This window comes from Vombatus ursinus, unplaced genomic scaffold, assembly GCF_900497805.2.
Source record: "Vombatus ursinus unplaced genomic scaffold, bare-nosed wombat genome assembly UNPS02014863.1, whole genome shotgun sequence".
Lineage (NCBI taxonomy): Eukaryota > Metazoa > Chordata > Mammalia > Diprotodontia > Vombatidae > Vombatus > Vombatus ursinus.
In genome coordinates, this window is record NW_020954641.1 from 36,183,532 (window position 1) to 36,206,935 (window position 23,404).

Consider the following 23,404-nt stretch of genomic DNA (forward strand, 5'->3'; position numbering starts at 1 on the left):
CTTTTATAGATGAAAATGCTGAGGACCAAAGATTTGAGGTGACATCAAGAACATGACCAGAAAAGGAAATGGCCCAATTGTATATCAGAAGTAACAGATAGTAAACAGATACCCTGAGTGTTATAACATTAACTGTAAGAAAAAAAAATCAGAGCAGGCCTCAGTTTGTGTGTGTGTGTGGGGGAGGGGTGTATCCACCAAAGTACATAGAATGACATGCTTTATTGGATAGAAATGCATGAATAACTTAAACTCAGTACCAGAGAAATAGGCATTCAGACTAATGAGGTTATGGATTCATTGGAATATTGAGTTCTACAAAACTCATAAGTTTCATATGTATTTTTTTAGTATTTTTGAGATTTTTTCTGGAGGTCTGATTTCAGGGAGATGCATGGAATGTGATATACTTAAATTCAGACATCTAAAACTTTAAAGAAGTAAGTTTACTTATATGTTCTCTGTCTGATGAGCATTAGCCATGATAGCACATTTATTATTTAAGATACCTGAGATCAGTATAGTACCATGTATCAAAATTATTTCATCTAAATGAAATTGTAATCATTATATTTAATTTTACATTAAATTTAACATATAAATTAATTATATAACATACAATTAAATATAATAATAATTTTTATGACTTTTGGCCTTCTCATCAGCTAGATTATAAGATTTCAAGGGAAAGGACTATTTCTTCTATTGTTTTTTTTTTTGCCATCAAGAGAAATAAGCATAATCCTTAATAAAAAAAACAAAAACAACCTTGCCCTGCCTAGTAAAATTACTTGCACATTACAGTCACTCAGTGATTGTTGATGGTTTATATTTAGATTCTTTGAAACTTTTAGGTTCCTGAATAAATTCCTTGATGAAATAGACATGTTATAGATATTTTCCTTAATCTCTTTACTGACATCTTTTTAAAATAATTAAATATTCTTTTTTTTGAAAAATTGAACATTTTCTTGGAACAGAGAGTAGTTGAGCAAAAACACCCAGGGCTTCAACCCTGCCTGACAATGACATTCCAAAATGGAAACTTTCTGACTTTGCCTATATAAAATGAAGGAGGTATTTTTCTTCATCTATTCACCACTGCTATTGTTTGTTTTCCAGATACTCAGAGCTTGGAATTTCATTTTAGTGATCATTTCATTTACATGATTGTGTAAGTTTTTCTTTTGGTTTTACTTTGGTTTTGCATCAAGCCATGCAATCTTCTCACATTTCTTGAATTCCTCATATTTGCCATTTCCAATTATATTTCATTATATCCCTTAATAATAATTTATTCAGCTCTCTTCCAATGAACAAGTACCCATTTGTCCCAGTTGTGTGACAAATCAAAAAGTACTATTAAATTTGGAATATGTTGGCCTGTATGCATTAATATATGTGCATGTTTCTATTGATGGACAGTAATCTCCTTGAGCTTTTATTTAGGCCTCTGACCTCCTTGGAACATATGCTCAATAATGAGACCACTGAATCAAAAGAAATGAACAACTTATTACATTTTCTTGCATGATTTTTTAAATAATCATCCTTCTTGACTTCTTTGGGGAAGGTTGCCCTCCCTCAAATCTCTTTTAAAAATATTTATTTATTTATTCTTAGTTTTCAACATTCACTTCCACAAGATTTTGAATTCCAAATTTTCTCCCCATTTCTCCCCTCCCCCCTCTCCAAGACAGTGTGGATTCTGAATACCGCTTCCCCTAATCTGCCCACCCTTTGATCACCCCCTCCTCTTACCTTCTTCCTCTTCTATTTTCTTGTGGAATAGGATAGATTTCTATAACCCATTGCCTGTATATCTTACTTTCCAGTTGCATGTAAAAACAAATTTTAACATTCATTTTTAAAACTTTGGGTTCAAATTCTTTCCCTTCCTCCCTCCCTACCTCCCCTCATTGAGAAGGGAATCAAATTGCCTGTATCAAATTGCTATAGGTTATATATGTGTAGTTATGCAAAACACTTCCATAATAGTCATGTTGTGAAAGACTAACTATAATTCCCTCCATCCTATCCTGCTCTCCCATTTATTCTATTCTCTCCTTTGACCCTGTCTCTCCTCAAAAGTGTTTGCTTCTGATTACCCTCTCCCACAATCTGCTCTCCCTTCTATCATCCCACCTTCTTATCCTCTTTCCCCCTATTTTTCCTGTAGGGTAAGATAGATTTCCATACCCAATTGAGTGTGTATGTTATTCCCTCCTTAAGCCAAATCTTATGAGAGTAAGATGCATTCATTCCCTCTCTCCTCCCCACTCCTCCCCTCCACTGTAAAAGCTTTTTCTTGCCTACTTTATGTGAGATAATTTACCTCATTCTACCTCTCCCTTTCTCCTCCTCCCAGTACAATTCTCTCTCACTCCTTACTTTTATTTTTTTCATATCATCCCTTCATATTCAACTCACCCTGTGCCCTCTGTCACTCTGTGTGTGTGTGTGTGTGTGTGTGTGTGTGTGTGTGTGTGTACACACTGTAACTACCCTAATACTGAGAAAGGTTTCATGGGTTACAAATATGATCTTTTCATGTAGGAATGTAAATGGTTCAACTTAAATAAGTCCCTTATGATTTCTCTTTCCTGTTTAGCTTTTCATGCTTCTCTTGAGTCTTGTAATTGAAAGTCAAATTTCCCATTCAACTGTGGTCTCTTCATCAAGAATGCTTGAAAGTTCTCTATTTCACTGAATGACCATTTTTTTTTACTCTGAAAGATTGTATTCAGTTTTGCTGGGTAGGTGATTCTTTGTTTTAATCCTAGCTCCTTTGACCTCCAAAATATCATATTCCAAGCCTTCTGAAACAATGCAAAAGCTGCTAAATCTTGTGTTATCCTGATTGTGTTTCCATAGTGCTTGAATTGTTTCTTTCTTGTTGCTTGCAATATTTTCTCCTTGATCTGGGAACTCTGTAATTTGGCTATAATATTCCCAGGAGTTTTCCTTTAGGCATTTCTTTCAGTAGGTGATCAGTGGATTCTTTCAAGTTCTATTTTACCCTCTGGTTCTAGAATACCAGGGAAGTTTTCCTTGATAATTTCTTAAAAGATGATGTCTAGGCTCTTTTTTTGATCATGGCTTCCAGGTAGTCCAATAATTTTTAAATCCTCTCTCCTGGATCTATTTTCCAGGTCAGTTGTTTTTCCAATGAGATATTTCACATTGTCTTCTACTTTTTGCTTCTTTTCATAGTCATTAGCTTTCATTTGTTGTATTCTAATTTTTAAGTAATTATTTTCTTCAGTGAACTTCGGACCACCTTTTCCATTTGGCCAGTTCTGCTTTTTAAGGCATTCTTCTTCTCATTGACTTTTTGGACCCTTTTTGCCATTTGGGTTATGCTATTTTTTAAGGTGTTATTTTCTTCAGTATTTTTTTTTTTTTGTGTGTCTCCTTTAGCAAGCTGTTGACTTGTTTTTCATGATTTTCTTGCATCACTCTCATTTCTCTTCCCAATTTTTCCTCTTCTTCTCTTGCTTGCTTTTCAAAATCCTTTTTGAGCTCTTCCATGGCCTGAGACCTATTCATATTTTTCTTGGAGGCTTTGGATGTAGGAGCTTTGGCTTTGTTTTCTTCTGGTTTTCTGTTTTGATCTTCTTTGTCACCAAAGTAAGACTCTATAGTGTGAGCTTTTTGCCTCTGTTTATTCATGCTCCAGGCCAACTACTTGACTTCTAAACTATTTGTTAAGGTAAGGATCTGCTTCCAGTGTGGAGAATGTACTGTTCCAAGCTTTGGCAGTTTTGTGCAGCTGTTTTTAAAGGTACTTCTAGGAACCTGTAAATTTTCAGTTCTTCCACGGTGGTATGACCAGAGTCAAGGTATTTACTCCTTTCCTGGCCTGTGCTCTGGTCTGTGAGTGACCACAAGACCTCTTTTCTGCCTTGGAACTGTGAAAAGGATTCCTTCTCCACTCCTGTCACAAGCTTCACCATGTCAGCATTCCTACTCACCTTAGGACCACCACACAGAACTGTGATCCAGATCCAAACATGGGCAAAACAAGATAATCCTGCCTCAGCACCAGCAAAGAGATCCCTGCAATCCACCTCTGATCAGCTGGTTGATAACCCCAGTATCTGTGGGCCAAAATCTCTAGATGCAGCCACCATTATCACCACCCTACGGCTGCACCAGGCCTGGGACCAGACTGTGTTCCTCTCTCACTCAGGTCTGACAAACCTTTTGCACTGACCTTCTAAGTTGTCTTTGGCATGTGTGGGTTGAGAAATCTGGAAACCACCACAGCTGCCCTTGATTCAGTCCCCTTAGGCTGGGATTCCTTCTTTGCCTGCACTGCCCACACTGAACTATACTCTTCTCCCAGCCCAGCACAGCAGACCTTTCCTGTCTACCTTCTAGGTTGTCTTGGGCTGGAAATTTGTTTCACTCTCTCTTTTTGTGAGTTCTGCTGCTCTAGAATGTGTTTAGAGTCATTTTTACAGGTATTTGGAGGGTTTTGGGAGAGAGATAGAGCAAATCACTCCTTTTACTCTACTCTCTTGGGGCCGCCCCCTCCCTCAAATCTCTTGCATCCTTTTTGATTTCTTTAAAGTGTCTGACTTTCTCACTATTTCCTCCTGGATACTATCTTCCTTTGAATTTTTATGAGTCTGGGATCTTTAGGTACTCCTACTTATCTAATCACCCTGATCCCATTACTGGATTAATATCCAATTCTTCCACTATCCTTCCCCACCCACTTGCCAACTATGAGCACATTCAAAGATTTTGTCTTGGAGTTTTCTTCTCCTCTCTCTTGGTGACCTCATCAATTTCCTGGTTTCAATTTTCATGTTTAATTTTTTCATATTAGAATTTTAATAGTAAGATCATTTATCTATTTAGAATGAATTGTGAATTATGATTTAATTTTAAGGTGTTGGTATATACCTGATTTCTGCCATACTGCTTTCAGATTTTTCAGTTTTTTTTTCTAGTTGAGAATTTTTTTCCTGGGTAATTTATGTTTTCTACTTTATCAAACATTGGATTTACTGAGCACTATTTCTGATTCTCCCTTACGTAGTCTTTTCCATTAATCTCTCTATATCTTTTTAAAACCAATAACAGATGGTTTTGTTTTCTTTAATGAGCACTTTGTAATTGAATCTGTACAAATATTTTGTGTGCTTTGGTAGGTTGATCCCCAGATATTTTATGCATTTTGTAGTTATTAAGAATGGGATTTCCCTTTCTATTATTGCTTCTGGTGTTTATTTTATAGAGAAATACTGTTGAATTTTGAAGATTTATTTTCTAGCCTGGAATTCTGATGAAGCTTTTAATCATCTTAATTAGTATCTTTGCTGATAACCTAGGATTTTCCAACTAAACCATCATGTCATCAACATATAGAGATACTACTATCTCATTTTAACCTATATTTATAGCCTTAATTTCTTTCTGTTTTGTAACTGATTTTGCTAACATTTCAAGAACTACATGAAATGATAGTGTGGAGAATGGACATCTTTGCTTAACTCCTGAATTTATTGGAAAGGGTTCTAGTGTATTACCATTGCATATCATGTTTTTATTATATTATTAAAAGATTCTGGAAATGGAAGATATGCCCATCAATTGGGGAATGGCTGAACAAGTTGTGGTATATGAATGTAATGGAATACTATTGTGCCATAAGAAATAATTAGCAAGAGGACTTCAGAAAAACCTGGAAAGATTTGTATGGACTGATGCTGAATGAAGTGAGCAGAAGCAGGAGAATGTTGTACACTGTAACAGCCACATTGTTTGATGACTAACTTTGATAGACTTGGATCTTCTCAGCAATGCAAGGATCTAAGACATCTCCAAAACCTCATGATGGAAAATGCTATCCAATTCCAGAGAAAGAACTATGGAGACTGAATGCAAATTGAAGCATACGATTTGCTCTTTTTTTTTTCTCCTGTTTAGTTTTGTTTCTACTTTCTTGTGGTTCCTCTAAAGAATTCTAATTTTTTACAACATGACTAATGTGAAAATATGTTTAATAGGAATGTATATGTAGAGTCTATATCAGATTGCACATCATCTTGGGGAGGGAGGTGTGAAGGGAGGAGGAGAAAATAAAAAACTCAAAAGTTTATGGGAGTGAATGTTGAAAACTAATAATAATTTTTTTTTTAAAAAAAGGTTCCGGGGGCAGCTAGGTGGTGCAGTGGATAGAGCACTGGCCCTTGATTCAAGAGCGCCTGAGTTCAAATCCGGCCTCAGACACATAACACCTACTAGCTGTGTGACCCTGGGCAAGTCACTTAATCCCATTGCCTAGACAAAAAAAATAGAAAATAAAAAAAGGTTCTTCTATGCCTTTATTTTTGAGGGTTTTTAGTCTAAAAGAGTGTTGTATTTTTCAAAGGCTTTTTCTGTATCTACTGAGATGAACAAGTGGATTTGATTATTTTGGTTTTTAATATAGTTAATTATGTTCATTCTTGCCTTAATGTTGAACTATCTTTTTATCCCTGTGTTGGTCATAATAAATAATTTCTTGGATATATCACTGTAGCCATTGTGATAGGATTTCATTTATAACTTTTGAGTCAATGTTCTTAAATACTTCAATTTGTAGATTTCTTTCTGTGTTTTATCTTTCCCTATTTTAGGTATTAGGGCTAAATTATTTTAGTGAAACAGTTTTGGTAAGGGTGTATTATTTCTCAATATTTGAGATGATTTGTGGAATATGGGTATTGCTAGTTCTTTAAAAGTTTGATAGAGTTGTGGATTTATCAGGAACTAAGTTTTTCTTTTCTTTTCTTTGGTAGCTCCTTTTACAGCTAGATCTATTTCCTTTTTTAGATTAAATTATTTAATATCTCTGTCCAGTCTTCTGATAGTTTGAGTATGTTATATTTCTAAAGATATTCCTCTATTTAGTGGTCTCAATTTTGTTAGGACATAATAGCTTCTGATTATTCTTTTAATTTCTTTTGGTTTTACTGTAATTTTATCTTGCTTATATCCTATTTTATTGATTTGATTTTTTCCTCTTTTAAAATCAGATTAAATTAGAGTTTATCAATTTTATTAGTCTTTTCAAAGAACCAGCTTTTAGTTTTATTTATTATTTCTATGATTTCCATGAGTTTTTTGTTTCCAATTCATCTATTTCTTCTCTAATTTTTTAATATGTTCTCTTGTGCTTAATTTAGATTTGTTATTTTTGGCTTTCCAATTAAATGCATATTTAAATCATTAGTCCTCTCTTTTTCTATTTTGTTAATGTGTATTTTGACAGATACAATTTTGCCTTGTGGGAAAAATGCAGCTTTACTTGAATTCCAGAAATTTTAATATCTTGTTTCATCATTATCATTTTCTTTTATGTAGTTACTTGTTATTATGTAATTTGTTCTTTCATTCACTATTATTTAAAATTTCATTGTTGTCTCCATTTGGGTCTGTCTCTTTTGTTTGTGGTACCTGAACTAAGTAGTATTTCAATTTCATTATAGTCTGTAAAGGATATGTTAACCATTTCTGTCTTCCTAATTTTGTTTGGAATATCTGTATCCTAGTGCATGTTCAACTGAAAGAATTTCATGTGGTACTGAGAAAAATACATATATTCTTTTGCTATACTACTCAGAAAATACTATAAGACTTTTAACTCTAGTTTCTCCAGGAATTTTTCATTTCCATATTTTTCCTTATGTTTATCTTTCTGTTAGTCTTATCCAAAAAACTGAGAAAAAGATATTGAAATCTCCTGTTATTAACATATTACTGTCTTCTTGCAGCTCAAATGTTTATGAATTTTGAATTTAGATTTTTTTAAATGAATTTTATGAATTTGGATGGTAAGGCATTGGGAATATACATACATACACATATACATATGTATTACATACATACATACATACATACATATATATTACAGATACTGGTTTGTTGTCTATGGTTCTTTTCAGCATAATATAGTTTTCTTGTTTGTCTCTTTATTTTTGAATATTTGTTTTCACATTGTCAGAGGGCATGATTGCAAACTCCTATTTCTTGGATTCATTGGACATATAATAAAATTTTCCCCATTTCCTCAGTTTTGTTTTGTATTTGTTGTGTGTGTGTGTGTGTGTATGTGTGTGTGTATGTTTCTTGTAACAACAGATTGTTGGGATGTGTTTTCTTATCCAATTTGTCACTCTTTTTAATTTTATTGGATTATTTAATCCATTCACATTTAAAATAATGAGAGTTAGGTTTAAATTATCCCCATATGTCAAAACTTGCTTTTATTCAAGCTGTTATTCTGTTCTCTATTTTACTGTAAACACAGTACTGTGTTCTTCCAGTTACTTTACCTTAATCTTTTTTTTTTAGATGACCATGTTCCTACTAGCTCTTTTCTCTTGTCCCCAATTACCTCCTTTCATTTATTACCTCTTTCCCTTTTGGGTTTTCTTTATTAGCTCCTTTATTCTCTCTTAGTTTTATCTGATTATATTGTTCTCCTTTTTTCTCCTTCCAATTTTTCAAGAAGATTCACCTGTCCTCACCTCCCCTTACATTAGGTTGTTCATTAGCTTCTTAAATTTCCTTTTTGTGCTTTTTTCCCCTAAAAGAATTTTTCTCATTTTCTTCATTATCCATCCTCTCTTTTTGTCTATTCTAGAGCCTCATTCTCTGATCCATGATCTTTCCATTTATTTACTCTATCTCTTTGTATTCCTTATGCAATCAAAGCTTCCAAGATTTCCATTCTAGGCACTGCCCCACTCCTGAGGTGATTTCTGCTACTCCCTTACATAGTTCGTCCTATGAAATACCCACTTCCTTTATACCTTAGAACAATATCAGTTATTCTAGATGTCAGAGAGGACACTATCCTAAGGTAGGACTACTTCCTCATCATGTCCCTAAATATATAGAACACCACACCTCTACATCCTTTCCTGTTTATATTTTTCCTCATTTGATTCAAAATTTTATTTCTATGTATATACTCTCCCACTCTCCCAATTGCCAGTAGTACCCAGTATTTCCAACTCCTCTACCCCTTTCCAACTTAAGATAAGTACAATTTTTGAGCACCAAATTCCCCAATCCATATCCTGCTCAAGGTCTGCATCTCTTCTCACAAAACATCTCTCTTCACCCATTACTGCATTAATCAGTGATTACCTTCTGACCACCAAAGCATGACCTCCATTCATTCTCCCCCTTTTCAATTATTTCTCCCTCTCCCACTCCCATCTAGGCCATTTTTTTTAAGACCACAGAACTCATTTTCCTCTCATTGCTAGCCCTTGATTTGATATAGCACATTACACATTCCTATCTCCCTGCTTTCTTCTTCCATTTCATGAAACATCCCATGTTTTAAAGTAGTAACAACAACAACAACAACAACAACAACAACAACAACAACAACAACACATTTATACACCTATAGTTATGGTGTCACCAAGTTCTGTCCATAAGGCCCCAGTTCTACCTCTTTACTGTTGCCTACACCATCAGACTTCCACCTCCACCACATCAGAAAGAAGTTTTTTACTACTATTTTGTTACTATAAATGCCTTTGAGAAATTTACCTAAATTTTCTTTTCAGAAGTTAAATGCCAGTATATTTTGTCCATACAAATGTAATACAGCTAATTTCATTATCAATGGAAACTTTTAAGCATAATGTAGGTTTCCTATTTTTTCCTCAAAAATCATCATTTCTTATTGTTGCCTTAACTAAAATAATTATTGTAGCTCATTTTTAGTGACCTTTAGAAAAAGTAGGTTTTGGGGGGTGGAGCCAAGATGGCAGAGGGAAAGCAGTGACTTGCTTGAGCTCTTCCTCAAACCCCTCCAAATACCTATAAAAATGGCTCTATACAAATTCTAAAGCAGCAGAACCCACAAATAGACAGAGTGAAACAAATTTCCAGCCAAAGACAGCCTGGATTGTTGATCAGAAAAGTATATTGCACCAGGCTGGGAGAGGAGTGCAGTTTGGTATGGGCATGCAGGCCGCAGTGACCCTGGGGCAGGCCTCAGAAGACTAAATCACAGGCAGCTATGGCAGTTTTCAGACTTCTCAACCCATGAATGTCAAAGACAACTTGGAAGGTCATTGGGAAAAGTCTGTGACTGCAGTGAGAGAGGAGCTAGGTCTCAGCGGCAAGTCTAGAGTGAAGCCCAAGGCCATGGCTGTTTCCTGAGCATCTGGCCCACAGATTGAGGGGGAATCAAGTGGCTGATCAGGGTGGGATTGTAGGGTTCTCTTTGCCAGTGCTGAGGCAGAAATCCCTTGCTTTACCAGTGCTTGGATCTGGGTCACAGATCTGAGGGGCGGTCCTGAAGTGAGGAGGAACACTGGTGGGGTGGAGCTTGTTGTGGCCGTGGAGAGAAAACACCTCACCCTTTATCATAGCACCTTGGAAGAACTGAAAAATTTCAGATCCCTAGAAGTACCTCTGAAAACAGCTGTACAAACCCTCAAAGCTTGGGACAGTACATTCTCCACATTGGAAGCAGACTTTTACCTTAACAAAGAGTTTAAAACTCAAATAATTGGCCTGGATCATGAGTAAGCAGTGCAAAAAGAGTCAGACTATATTATCTTACTTTGGTGACAAAGAAGATCAAAACATACAATCAGAAGAAGACAATGAAGCCCAAACTCCTACATCCAAAGCCTCCAAGAAAAATATGAATCAGTCCCAGGCCTTGGAAGAGTTCAAAAGGGATTTTGAGAAGCAAGTAAGAGAAGTACAGGAAAAACTGAGAGTGATGCAAGAAAATCATGAAAAACAAGTCAACAGCTTGCTAAAGGAGACCCAAAAAAATACTGAAGAAAATAACACCTTAAAAAATAGCCTAACTCAAACTGCAAAAGAGGTCCAAAAAGCCAATGAGGAGAAGAATGTCCTAAAAAGCAAAATTGGCCAAATGGAAAAGGAAGTCCAAAAGCTTACTAAAGAAAATACTTCCTTAAAAATTAGAATAGGGCAATTGGAAGCTAGTGACTTTATGAGAAATCAAGACACTGTAAAACAAATGCAAAAGAATGAAAAATTAGAAAACAATGTGAAATATCTCATTGGAAAAACAACTGACCTGGAAAATAGATCCAAGAGAGAGAATTTAAAAATTATTGGACTATCTGAAAGCCATGATCAAAAAAAGAGCCTAGACACCATCTTTCAAGAAATTATCAAGGAAAACTGTCCTGATATTTTAGAACCAGAGGGCAAAATAGAAATTGAAAGAATCCACCAATCTCCTCCTGAAAGAGATCCCCAAAGGAAAACTGCTAGGAATATTGTAGCCAAATTCCAGAGTTCCCAGGTCAAGGAGAAAATATTACAAGCAGCCAGAAAGAAACAATTCAAGTACTGTGTAAACCCAATCAGGATAAGACAAGATTTAACTGCTTTTACATTAAGGGACCTCAGGGCATGGAGTATAATATTCCAGAGGGCAAAGAAGATAGGATTATAACCAAGAATCACCTACCCAGCAAAACTGAGTGTAATCCTGCAGGGGAAAATAATGGTCATTCAGTGAAATAGAGGACTTTCAAGCATTGTTGATGAAAAGACCAAAGCTGAATAGAAAATTTGATTTTCCAATACAAGACTCAAGTGGAACATGAAGAGGTAAGCAGGAAAGAGAAATCATAAGAGACTTATTAAGGTTGAACTGTTTATGTTCCTGCATGGAAAGATGATATTTGTGACTCATGAGACCTTTGTCAGTATTAGGGTAGTTGGAGGGGAAAAAATTATATGTATGTATATATCTATATCTATATTTATATAGATATAGATATATAGGTATAGATATAGATATAGATAGATAGATAGATAGATAGATAGATAGATAGATAGATAGATAGACAGACAGATAGATAGAAGGCACAGGGTGAGTTGAAATTAAGGGGTCATATCTGGAGAATAAAATTCAGGGGTGAGAGAGGATTATACTAAGAGAAGCAGAAAGGGAGAGGTAAAACAGGATAAATTATCTCACAAAAAAAAAACCAGAAAAGACTCTTATAGTGGAGGGGAAATGGGGGAAGGTGAGAGGGAATGAGTGAATCTTATTCTCATAGGATTTGACTTAAGGAGGGAATAACATACATACTGAATTGGGTACGGAAATCTGTCTTTCCTTACAGGAAAATGGGGGGAGGGAGGGGACAAGAGAGTAAGGGGATGATAGAGAGGGAGGCAGATTGGGAAAGGGGGCAATCAGAAGCAAATACTTCTGAGGAGGGACAGGGTAAAAAAAAGAATGGAATAAATTGGGGGGGCAGGATAGAGTTAGTTTTTCACAGCATGTCTACTATGGAAGTGTTTTGCATAACTGCACATATATAACCTATATTTAGTTGCTTGCCTTATCAATGAGGGTGGGTGGGGAGGGAGGAAGGGAGAAAATTTGGAACCCAAAGTTTTAAAAACACATGTTTAAAAAAAAGTTGTCACATGTAATTGGGAAATAAGAAATACAGGAAATGGGGTATAGAAATCCATCCTGTCCTACAGGAAAATTGAAGGGGAAGGGGATAAGAGAGGGAGGGGAGAGATAGAAGGGAAGGCAGACTAGGGGAAGGAGTATTAAGAATGCATGCAATCTTGGGATGGGGGAGGGGCAAGATGGGGTGGAAATTTGGAACTCAAAATCTTGTGGAAGTAAATGTTGAAAACCAAAAAAAATAAAATTTGCCATAAAAAAAGAAAGAGTAGGTTCTGTTTTATCTGCTATTTTTCACTTTCTGTGTGTACACACTCACACAGAGAAATATGTATATATGCACACATTATATGTATGTGGTCTTTCTGTATGACAAATAACCTGGTTTTTAAAAATTTGTTAGCCTATTTTTTTAATTGGGCAATATATTTATTCACATTAAAGACTTAAAAAATGTTTTTCAAATAGCATGTAAAAACAATTTAAAGATTTTTTTAACTTTGAGTTCAATTTCCATTCTCTTGTCCCTTTCATTTTATTGAGAAGGCCATCAATTTGATATATATGATGACATATGCAGTCATGCAAAATATGCTTCAATATTAGTCATGTTGTGAAAGAAAACACAGACCAAAAAAATTCAAGAAAAATTAAGTTGTTTTTTTTTTTAAAAAAGTATGCTTTGATCTGCATTCAGACTCTTTCAGTTCTTTCTCTGGAGGTGGATAGCATTTTTTATCATAAATCCTTTCAAATTGTTTTAAATCATTGTATTAGAATAGCTAAGTCATTCACAGTTGGTCATCATACAATATTGCTGTTATTGTGCACAATGTTCTCCTGGTTCTGCTCACTTCATTTTGCATCAGTTTATGTATGACTTTCAGGTTTTTCCTGAAAGCATACTGCTTGTCATTTCTTATGGCACAATAATATTCTATCACAATCATATACCACAACTTGGTCAGCCATTCTGTATCCCTTCAGTTTCCAAATCTTTGCCATCAAAAAGAATTGATATAAATATTTTTGTACAAATAGGTCCTTTTCCTTTTTTTTTCACCTTTAATCTCTTTGAGATAGTAGTGGCATTGCTTGGTCGAAGTATATTCACTGTTTTATAACCCTTTGAGTATAGTTCCAAATTGCTCTCCAAAGTATTTGGGTCAGTTCACAACCCCACCAACAGTACATTAGTCTCAAAATTTTCCCACATCCTCTGCAACAGTTGTCATTTCATATTTCAGCTTTAATTGTTAAGTTTATATATAATACTTTAAAATCATTTTATTTTAGGTCAACTTATAGTCTCATAAATTTTTTTTACTGAAAGTAATATGAACCTGATCTTCCCTAAACCAAATTGCCTAATCACTTTGCTTCTTCTTCCCTGCCCAATCCCATCTTTCTTGTGTTTGTTATAATGATGATGATGATGATGTTTCAATTCTTTTTTTGTGCCTTCTATTTCCCAGGTCAGATGAAAGTATTGAATCCTTTGTGTATCATTCCCACTCATCCATTCCCTTAATTTCAAGGACATTAATTTATAATATCACTTTTTAAAAAATTATTTTTTATTTGAAACATTCTTTTCTTTTTCAATTTTGAATTTCAAACTCTCATTCCTGGCTCCTTTTCTACTCACTGAGTATAATACTTTTTCCTCTTTAAAACCGATTATTTATTCTTAATATTATTTTCTTTTTAAATTTGGAGTGCTAAATTCTTTCCCTCCTTTCTACTACCTCCCCCACCCACTGAGAAGGCAAACAATAAGATATCACTTAATTATACATAAGAAATTATGAAAAATATATTTCCATATTAGCCATATCTCAAAAATTGAATGCAAATGTATATATTGCACATATGCATATATACATACCATACACAGTACATATAGATACATGTATGTGTATATACACATGTATGTATGTATTCATATACACATCTATGCACAAATATATATATACATATATATATATATGTATACTTGAAAAGGAGAGATGAATGGACTAGAAAGCAGAATCCAAAAATATGATGTTTAGAACAAACAAAGTTCAAACATAAATATTTGCTCAGAGTTAAAATAAGATATTGGAGCAAAATCTATTATGTCTTAGCTGAACTTAAAAAAGTGGGGTGGAAAGGTTAGTAACCATGATTTCAGGCAAGACAATAGCAAAGAGAACCTTGATTGAAATAATAAGGGAAAGTAGATTATACTAAAAGTTATTGTAGTGTATTAATTTCAATATCTAACACATGTGCACCAAATGGTATAGGATTTAAGTACATCAAGGAAAATAAAAATGAGTTACAGGAAGAGATAAATAGTACAACTATACTAGTGGGGGAATCTCAATGTACCTCTTTTCAGACAAAGACAAATTTAAGTAGGAAGTAAATAAGACAGAAGTTGAGGACCTGAATGGAAATTTAGAAAACATTGTATGATATTTCAATATGATTATTGGATGATAATAGAAAATAGCAGCATATTTCTCAGCTGTGCATCTCATTTATAAAAATTTGCCATATTTTAGGGCATAAAATCTTCAGAAACAAATGCAGAAATTTGGAAATATTGACCATACCATTATAGATCACAGTGCCATTAAAATTATATCAAGAAAAATAAAGCTTTTTGAGGGTTAAAGGTTTTGAAAAAAACTTATTGACACCTAAGTAACCTCATCCTAAAGAATATGTTGGTCAAAGAAAAAAAACTGTAGAAACAACACTTTCATTTAAGGTAATGTCAACAATGAAACAACATGTCAAAATTAATGAGATGTAGACAAATATTCTTTAGGGGACAATCTGTGTTTCTAAACACTTTTCTTAAGGAAAGAGTGAAAGAAGAGATCAATGAATTGTGATGCAACTAAAAAACCCATAGAAAACCAAATTAAAAACCAAACACACCATAATAGAAACTTTTCCCTTAAAATATTAACTTCTTCTATATGTGCTAAGAAAATCTGAATTAAGACAAACTTAAAGTAATCTTTCACTGACCATTCTGCCTCTTTGTGACATAGAATGATTTTTCCAATTCTGGGGGTGATGTCTATATTTTTCAGGGTCCCTTCTTTGCTCTGATACATAATTGAACTATAGAGCTAGTAGTGCTGGGAAATGTCATGATTTCCGACTTCCCTCTGAACTGAAGTGGGTTTTATGCTGGGTTTATTTGCCAGTTGAGATAAATTACATAAGGACTTTAAATGTGACTGAGATAGTATCAGTTATCCAACAATTGGTTGAATGGAAACAGAACAATGTAAAGATTTATGGTTGATAAGTCATTTTATTGAGGGCAGACTAGTATAGAATGAAGAAACTAGGAATTTGAAGAATTGAGTTAGAGTTCTGCCTCTGATATTTACTAGTCATGTGACCTTGAAGAAGTCACTCTACAGAATAACATGATCTAAGTTGGAAGGGATCTGTGAAGCTACCTAGTTCAACCCATACCTGAAGAGTCCTTTTTTACAAATCCCAATAAGAAATCAAATTTTTTGCTTGAAGGTTTTGAAGTAAAAGGAAATCTGATGTTTCCTAACACAGCCTATTCTGTTTTGGGACAGTTCTAATTGAGGATAGCTTTTCTTACCTCAAGCAAAAATTTTCTTCTTTGTAGCTTAAACCATTTCTTTTAGCTCTTCCCCCAGAGGCAAAATAGAAAATGATGGACCTTGGAGACAGCTCTCATGTCCTCAATTTTCTATTGAACAACCTAAATGTCTTCAATTCCTTTAACCAATCTTCATATGGTCTCTCAACACCTTGGATGTTCTCCCCTTGATGGAGACCAAGATTACCAATATCTTCTCTAAACTTCATGAGCCTTAGTTCCCTCATTTTTAAAATTGGGGCAATGGTAATTGCAATATGCATAGGTTTATTATCAGGATCAAATGAGATAATGAACTTAGTCATTATATTACCATAAAGTGTGATAAAAATAGAATCTTCTATTATCATTATTGTGAATGAGATTTTCTGTAGCTATGTGCACCTGACCATTACTTCACTTCTTCTTAGAGATAGAATGTAACATATCAATTGTCCTTTCTACTACACAGACATGAATCCTTGAACATTTTGTCATATGAATTAATTGCATTCTTGGCTTCACTGGAGCTGAACAAACCATTGTTAAAATCCCTTTTAACATCACATTAAGGCTTGTTGAATAATGGGAAGATGTTATATAAAGGGGACAAATGGACTTTGCCCATCTGTCCCCTTTATTAAACAGCTGGTAAATACCAGCTGTGTTATTATTCCGTCACTCATCTTTAATATGCATATGTAAACTAGAGCTCAGTCCAGAGTTCTGCATTCCTTTGCAGTCTGTGTGATTAAATCTGTATATGTATAAGTATGCATATGTATACACGCATATATTTAAATATATGTGTGTATACATACATAATATGTGTATATATATAATTATAACTAGAACTTATATAATGCTTTGAGGCTTGCAAAGCTGTGTACAAATATTATTTTATTTTATCCTCACAATAACCCTGGGAAGTAGGTGCTATCATTATCATCTATATTTTACAGATGAGGAAACTGAGGCAGACAACAATTAAGTGACTTTCCCAAGTCACAATCTAGTAAGTGTCTGAGGTACATTTGAGCTCAGGCCTTTATGACTACAGGTATAGTGCTCTGTCTACTGCAACACCTAACTACTTCTCTCTCTATATATGTACAAATGGTATACATCATATATATGTACATTTATACATACATGCAATATCAAATAAATAAAACATAAGCATATATCAACATTTTAGAGCTCATTCTATGTAACTATGTCTGTTTTACTCTCTCCATTTCTGTTTCTCTTTCCATGTAAGTGTACACATATGTGTATATACACATAGAAATGCACATATGCATGCATACATATACTTATGTATTTACACATACCCAGAATACAGCTATCTTAAAACTGTACTAAGATGTTTGGGATACCTTACAGTTATGTAGGTAGGTATGTGTGCATATATATATGTAAGCCTGCACATGTGTGTTTCCTTTTATATATGTATATATTTATACATGTGTGTATACGTGCATACAAATATGTGCCATCTATATGTATGTGCACATATGTGAAAGTGCCAAAAATTTCAAATATAACAAAAGTGATCCCCTAGATAACTAACCTTAGTTAAATTAACCAATTCTAAGAACCTTCCTGATCCTTATAAATATGAGATTTGTTTCCCCTAGGTGATTAGATAAAGACAACCAATGTGCTATAAGATTTAGATATTTTTTTCAAAATTGTCAGTAAAAAGCCTTCAGATTAAGAAACTAATTGAAAGAAAATTAACATTTTTCTCCATTTTCCATCTGTAAATGTTGATTTTGAATTAGACTATATTTAAGATCCCTTCCATCTCTAATAAATATTCTGTGATTCCAAAAAAAAAATCATCAGCAATCATTTTGAGAAACTTCGTAGTCATAAAGATTCCTAAAGCTTAGTATTTCACTTCTTTTTATCACTGTTTACATTGGGTATAGGCCTGGTGAAAAATAGATATCTTATTTACTTTGACATATATTTTTTAAGCTCACAAAAATAGATAGTTGGTCTTATTCCAATTTTTGTGTTTCAAATTAGGAATACAAACACATAATATCATTTTTTGAAAATTAATTTTATTTTTAGTTTTCAGCATTCAGTTCCATAAGATTTTGAGTTTTAAATTTTCTCCCCTACCCACTTATCCTCCCCCCCCAAGATGGTCAACAATTTGATATAGGCTCTACATAAACATTCATGTTAAGCGTATTTTCCCATTAATCGTGATGTAAAGAATAATTAAAACTAATGGGAAGAATCACGAGAATGAAGCAATAAAACAAAACAACAAAGGAAAAGGAGAGCAAATAATATGCTTCCTTCTTCATTCAGACTCCATAGTTTTTCTCTGCGTATGGATAGCAATTTCCATCATGAGTCTTTTGGAGTTGTCTTAGATTCTTGCATTGTTAGAGCCAAGTCTCTCAAAGTCAGTCATCACACAATGTGGCTGTTAGTGCGTGCAATGTTTTCCTGATTCTGCTTACTTCACTCAACATCAGTTCACATAAATATTTTCAGGTTTTTCTGAAGTCTTCCTGCTCATCATTTCTTATAGCACAATAGTATTCCATTGTGTTCATCTGCCACAACTTGTTCAGCCATTCCCCACTTGATGGTCATTGCCTCAATTTCCAATTCTTTGCCACCACAAAAGAGCTGCTATAAATATCATGTGATATCTTAAGAACTAAAAAATAATAATTTCAGTAAAATAAAGTCCACAAATACTAGGAAAAAATATAAAAATATAAAATTCAGTGGTACTTTGGAGCCATTAGGGGTATGCCACAAATGACAACATGCCAGGAGACATCATTTTCTTCCCTTAGCCCTGCCCATTCCCAGAATTAGTTACTAGCTATGTCCCAATCCTCTTTCATTACCTTCTCCCTGACTCCTAATACTGTTAATGGCTTTGAGTCTTAGGAATATCTTCTTACCCCTTTGATTAGACTGTGCCCTCAATACCTTCGTCTTATGTAGCCATTTCAGGACATTTGAGAAAAGGTACATTATTCTTCACACCAAACATTATCCTTTTAGAACATTCTGGCCTCCTCAATTCCTCTGAACTCTTGTCTCCAATCCATCTTAGGCATGTACAAGGGAGGCCACATCTCAGAATCCCAGGTGCCAGATTTCCTAACTAAAGCTCTAAGTAGATATTACACTTATATAGAGCTTCAAAAGATTTAAGTTCCTTAACTTATACATTAAAGTTTCTACAGGACTTTTCAAGACTAAAAATTCTATGGTTTGCACATTTGCAGTATTCAGACAACATAAATGCCCATTTTGAACTGGTGATTATATATTGTTTCATAGCTCATGCTGACACAGCTTCAATTTATGTCATAACCACTATGGTGTTCTCGGCTCTGATTACATTTAGATAAACCTCTCTAGGCAGATTCCAGGTGTTCATACTGCAAAGTGATGGAATGAGCCAATGGTTTCTATGTGCCAGTGTGTACCACTTTTAAAAACTTATCTCTTAACTTCTGTCAAGAATGTGATTTTTGAGGTTGAATTATAGTATTCCCCAGGAAGTTCTAAAATCCATCTGTGAATTCTGAGTTGTCTATTAATATAAAGACTAAGTTCTCTGTAAAGATAAATTCTATGTCTGTCTCTGTTGTGGTTGTTGTTGTTGTTGTTTTTGGTTTTTTTTAGTATGATAATTTTTGATTAGGGAGGCAATCTTGATTTTGGGTAATACAAAATGCTCGTGATCAATGTAGATTTCTCAAAGGAGTCATTTAGCACATTGCTAGAGACCTGAGCTTGTAGCTATTGCTTACTACTCTTCCAAAGATTTTGAGCTTCCTTAGCCTTTCTATGACCAGCTACAAATATAATCACCAGCACTTGTTTAGCTTTTTATTGGGAGTAAAGACAGAAGAGGAAGAGTTACTTTGATTTTAAATTAAATCTAATGTTTCAGGATGAATGGTCGTTTTCAGGAGAATCTTTAGTTCATCATCAAAATGCAAAAAATGGATTCTGGGGGGATGGTGAAGCCAAGATAGTAGACTAGAAAAAGCAGTAAGCTAAGTTTTCCCAATATTCCTCTCCAAACAACTTTAAAATAATGGCTCAGATTAAATTCTGGAGTGGCAGAGACAAAAAATATCACAGTGAGTCATTCTTTCAGCCCAAGATAACATAAGAGATCAGAAAGAGAGATCTGTGACAGGGAAGAGGAGGCTGACCCAGAGTTCATATGGTTGAAATACTAGTGGTGGCACTGGTGGTGACAGAAGCAACAACAGCTTCAGAAATTATCCAGCCAAAGACTGGATAAGGTGCACTTTCTGAATAAAGACTAAAGTATAGACCTGGAGAGCAGTGACCACACCACTCCCCACTTCACATAACCTTGGAAGCACTAAAAACTTCCAAACCCTCAGAACTAACTGAAAATAGCACTGTGAAAAAGCCTGAAGCTTGAGACAGTGCCCCTCACACTTCCAACCCTCAATACCAGAAACAAATTTCCTAATCAAGAAATAGATTTGAAAAATTAACAAATGAAAAAGAATCTGATCATAAAAATCTACTATGGTGACAGAGAAGATCAAGACACAAACTCAGAAGACAATGAAGTCAAAACAGCTATAGGCAAAGCCTCAAAGGGAAAAAAAAATGTGAATTGGAAACAAGCCCAACAAGAATTCCTGGAAGAGGGCAAATAGAAAAAAAAAGATTTTCAAAATCAAATAAGAGTGATAGAGGAAAAAAATAAAGAAAGAAAAGAAAGCAAAGGAAGAAAATTATAAAAAAAAACAATTAGCTTGGCAAATGAAACACAAACATACTGAATAAAATAACTCCTTAAAAACAGAATTTGACAAATGAAAACAGAGGTACAAAAGTTCACTGAAGAAACTAATTTTTTAAAAATTTGAGTTGGACAAATGGAAACTAATGAGTCCATGAAACATCAAGAAAAAATGAAACTAAGTCAAAAGAATAAAAAAATAGAAAAAATGTGAACTATCTTATTGGAAAAAACAACTAACATGGAAAATAAATTGATCGTCATGAAAAGATTGCTGTTTCTCTGTGTAGTGATTTCCAGGTTCTTCTCACTTCACTTTGCATCAGTTCATATAGGTCTTGCCATGTTTTTCAGAAACCAATAACCTCTTCATTTCCCATAGCACAATAGTCCTCCATCACAGTCATATGCCACAACTTGTTCAGCCATTCCCAAATTGATGGTCATCTCCTCTATTTCTAATTCTTTGCTGCCACAGAAAGAACTGTTTAAATATTTTTGTACATATAGATCCTTTTCCTTTCTCTTTGATCTCTTTGTGACACAGATCTAGTGGTTATATTATTGGGTCAAAGGGTATGAACAATTTTGCAGTCCTTTGGGCCTAGTTCGAAATTATTCTCCATAATGGTTCTACCAGTTCATGACTCCATCAACAATTCATTAGTGTACCTATTTTCTCTCATCACCTCTAGCATTTGTCATTTATGATAAGTATGACTAGAGATAGCTTTGATTTCTTCTTTTGAAAACTTTATATCTTTTGGCCATTTATCAATTGAGAAACAACTCATATATCTATATCTATATCTATAACTACATCTATATATCTGTATCTATCTATCTATATATATATAAATATATATATATATTTGACATAGTTCCCTATATATTTAAGAAATAAGACCTTTATCAGAGAAACTTGCTGTAAAAATTTTGATATTATTTCATTGTCTATAGTACCCTTTAGCAAAATGTAGTTTTCCTGATTATTCATTTTAATTAGGTATATTTTTGATTTTGCTTTCTCTGAGATCATAATTGCTATCCCTGCTTTTTTTTTTAGTTTAGCTGAAGGACACTACATTCTGCTCCAATCCTTTATTTTAACTCTGTGCATCTTTCTATTTCAAATGTCTCTCATAAAAAAATATTGGTAGATTCTGGTTTCTAATTCATTCTCCTATCTGCTTTTTTTTAATGAGTAAGTTCATCCCATTCATACTCAGAGTTATGATTACTGTTTTTCCCCTCCATCCCATTTCCTTCTTCTTTTTCAATCTTGTCTTTCCTCAAAATTCTATTTTTGCTTCTAACCACTGCCTACCTTAACCTGTTCTCCCTTTTATCAACCCCCATCCTCTTGCCCTCCTATTTCCCTATGGGGTAAGTTACATTTCTATACCTAATGTGTGTATATGTCTATGTGTGTGTGTGTATCTTCATATAAATAATATATATTTCACCTTTTTGAACCAATTCTGAGAGTGAGGTTCAAGCATTGCCTTCCACCACCCCTCCCTCATTTTCTCTTTCACTGTAAAAGCTCTTCCTTGTATGCCTCTTTTATGGGATAAATTTTTCCTATTTTACCTCTCCCTTCCCCTTCACCCAGGGCATCTCTCTTTCTCATCCCTTCATTGTTTATGTTTATTTAATTTATTTATTTTTAGTTTTCAACATTCACTTCCACAAGATTTTGAGTTCCAAAATTTTTCCCCGTCTCATCACTCCCCCCACCCCAAGATGGCATGCATTCTGAATACCCCTTCCCCTAATGTGCCCTTCCTTCTATCTCTCCCCCTGCTTCTCTTATCCCCTTCCTCTTCAATTTTCCTGCAGGGAAGGATAAATTTTTATACCCCATTTCCCATATGTCTTATTTCCTAGTTGCATGTGAAAACAATTTTTTTAACATTCGTTTTAAAACTTTGGGTTCCAAATTTTCTCCCTTCCTCCCTCCTCACCTACCCTCATTGAGAAGGCAAGCAACTCAATAGAGGTTATACATGTGTAATCATGCAAAACACTTCCATAGTAGTCATGTTGTGAAAACTAAATATATTTCCCTTAATCCTATCCCACCCCCCCATTTATTTTATTCTCTCTTCTGATGCTGTCCCTCCTTAGAAGTGTTTGCTTCTGATTACCCCCTCCCCCAATCTGCCCTCCCTTCTATCATCTCCCTTCTATCTTGTCCCCTTCCCCTCCTATTTTCCTGTAGGGTAAGATAGATTTCCATACCCAATTGAGTGTGTGTGGTATTCTCTCCTTAAGTCAAATCCAATGAGAATAAGATTCACCCATTCCCTCTCACCTTCCCCAGTTTCCCCTCCACCATAAAAACTTTTTCTTGTCTGTTTTATGTGAGATAATTTATTCCATTCTACCTCTCCCTTTCTCCTTCTCCCAGTATAATCCTCTCTCACTCCTTAATTTTATTTTTCCAGATATCACCCCTACACCTTCTACTCACCCTGTGCCATTTATCTATATCTATCTATCTATCTATCTATCTATCTATCTATCTATCTATCTATCTATCTATCTATCTATC